The sequence below is a fragment of the Colobus angolensis genome, unplaced genomic scaffold (genome assembly GCF_000951035.1).
Source record: "Colobus angolensis palliatus isolate OR3802 unplaced genomic scaffold, Cang.pa_1.0 Scaffold807, whole genome shotgun sequence".
Lineage (NCBI taxonomy): Eukaryota > Metazoa > Chordata > Mammalia > Primates > Cercopithecidae > Colobus > Colobus angolensis.
The window spans coordinates 99,012-101,535 of NW_012121899.1; the positions used below are offsets into that span (position 1 = coordinate 99,012).

Here is a 2,524-nt window from a genome sequence, read left to right on the forward strand (position 1 = left end):
AGTAAAAATTGTATAGTGTATTTATGTTGTACAGCATGAAGTTTTGATATATGCCTATAGTGTGGAATGTCTAAATCAAGCTATTTAACATGTGCATTTACCTCACATACTTACTATGTACACATGAAAACCATTATTCTATTGGGAAATAATCTTCCCTTTTTCTTATTTCCAGTCCTTGCAGCCAAATGGACCAGATGATTTGTAACTCCATGTTTGAGAAACATTTAATAATGTAATGTATTTGTGGCACAAGGGGAGTACAGATGCATGTGAGGCAGGAAAGTTTAGGTAAAGGGAAGCACAAATGTTGAATATGAGGCGCTGCCATCAAGGCTGTGGGGCTTCAGGCCAAGAACAGGAGCTGAGGAAGCCACGAGGGAGGACATTTTCTGCAGAGTTGCTGAACCAGTAGCAACCTCGTCCTGAGAAAGCTCTTGTGGAAGAATAAGAGACAAGCGGGAAAGCTTTTCATCCTGCAATGCTGGGGCAGAAGGTTCTTCCTTGAATGTGGTCATTGGCCCTTCAGCTCAGGAGTCCTGCAGAGACAGAGGACATTGTTTTCAGACCTGGCTTTACTAAAAGCTTCTTTTCCCTGCTTTCAACGACTCAGACGAGAGCACTGCAGGAAGAAGAAAAACAAGGTTCCTAAGTCTCCCCGAGCCAATACTCCTGCAGAGCACAGGCCTTTTCAAAGTGGAGAGGAGGAGTTTTGGTGTAAATTGCCTGATCAGAAATTTGGATCCAAAGTCTTTCCTACTATTTCTGTCTTATGCCTTATCACCTCTGCCGTTATTCTAGGGAAACCGAATCTGTTTCTGAAAGAGGATTAAAAGGTATTACCTGTTGGTGGAAGTCCAGAGTGTCCTGGGAAAAAGGGGAAAAGATATACACTTAAAAGATATGGGAGCAAATTTGTCCTCCAACACAATGTTCCAGCCCCAGATCTTCCACCTGAGGTTTCTCTATCACCACCACCCACACCAACCACGGCAGAGAGGAGCAGAAACAGACCATGTGACCCATGAAGCATGAAGTGTCTGTCACAGGATCCAGTGTAATTGCATTAGCCTTAGTGGCTCTGCCTTAATTTGCTCCGGGATCTGGAACTGAAGGATCCCTATTCGTTAACCTTTTTCTTATCTCTGCAGGCCACAAGCTATTATGGCTATTACGTTTTGACATAGTAACCATGCACTGATGATTTCTGGACTATCAATACATTGGAGGTCATTTGGGGAAAGAAAGGCTTTATCCAGGGCCACTCATATACTGAGAACTAACCTCAGCAAAACCATATTTCCTCCTCCAGAAAAGCCTATGGAGAGATTCAGCTCCCAAAGCCTCCTCACCTTTCTGATTCCTGAAGTAGACGAACAGCCCGACCCCAAGGAAGGGCAGGCCCAGCACAAAGCCTCCGACTCCACTCAGCATCTTGCTCTGTGCAGATTCAGACCGTGCTCCTGAGAGAGGAAGCCAGGTTTAGTGATGTTTATTCCAAATTGAACCTCTTTAATTGAGACCCGAAGATTCAGAGCTTTCAAAATGGGGAAGAAGGCTGCCCTGTAATAACTAAAATAACTAGCAATTTCTGGGGAGAGAAAACGGTTTTCAAATCACACTGAACAGTTACAAGGTCCAGGCATCAAACTCATTCAAATATTACAGCCTTGATGTAAGGCACAACTTCAAAATCTGATCAACAGAAAGCCTGAGTCTCAATGAGGTTAAGTAATTTGTCTAGAGTGACAGAGCTGAGATTGGACTCCCCTCATGTCAGGAAGGCCCCTACAGTTTGCTTCTCAGATCACAACAAACAACTCAGATCAGCAGTACCAGAAACACAGTCTCAGACCGAGGGCAGGGCCTGGAGCCCAGGGAGACCAGGTGACCCTGACCTGTGCCATCATGGGGAGGTTCAAAAGAGGGACAGCCTCTCCTGCCTGGCAGGCATGACTGCTTCTCCAGGAGGTACCAGTGTTTCTAGAAACTATTACAGGGCTACCCGCAGTGAACCATGCTGATGGAGGTGAGAACATGGAGCAAATGAAAATAGTGTAGAGGACTATCTGCTTTTACAACTGAGCAAGCCATTCCCCCATTAACATTATAGTCCCGCTCTTGCAAACGAAGCTGGGCATTCCTCCTCTGCAAACAGGGAGGACAAAGGAGCCTACAAGACTGGCCTCAGTTGCAAATAGCAGACCCTGGGGGCTTGTTTATATGTAAACATCTTGGAAATTCAGAAAGTCAGGGAAAGATCAGAAAAACAACAATGTGTCTGGCGACTTGCTAACATTCCACAAAGGACGGTATAAAATAAAGCAGAGCGTGTCGTTCGGGGCGGCCGCCATGTTTGTCTCATCTTGTGTTGTCTTGTGTGTTCATTCCTTTGTTCAGGAAACTCGCATACCCCAACATCTGGCGCAGCGAGCAGGGTCTGTGGCTCCACGAGAGCAAGGAACCGGAGGGGGAACACCCCGGGCAGGCACGGGAAGACCGCGGGCAGGTAAATAAATAAGAA

At 46.0% G+C, this 2,524-nt stretch overlaps 1 long non-coding RNA gene across 1 annotated transcript; it reads right to left on the bottom strand.

Moving 5' to 3' along the window:
• Positions 1-205: 205 nt before the first annotated feature.
• Positions 206-1,472, bottom strand: LOC105502763. Its single transcript, XR_001000396.1, has 3 exons — positions 1,353-1,472; positions 844-867; positions 206-539 (listed from the first exon to the last, which is right to left on the bottom strand). It is a non-coding gene; the product is annotated as an uncharacterized LOC105502763 (long non-coding RNA).
• Between the last annotated feature and the right edge of the window lie 1,052 nt (positions 1,473-2,524).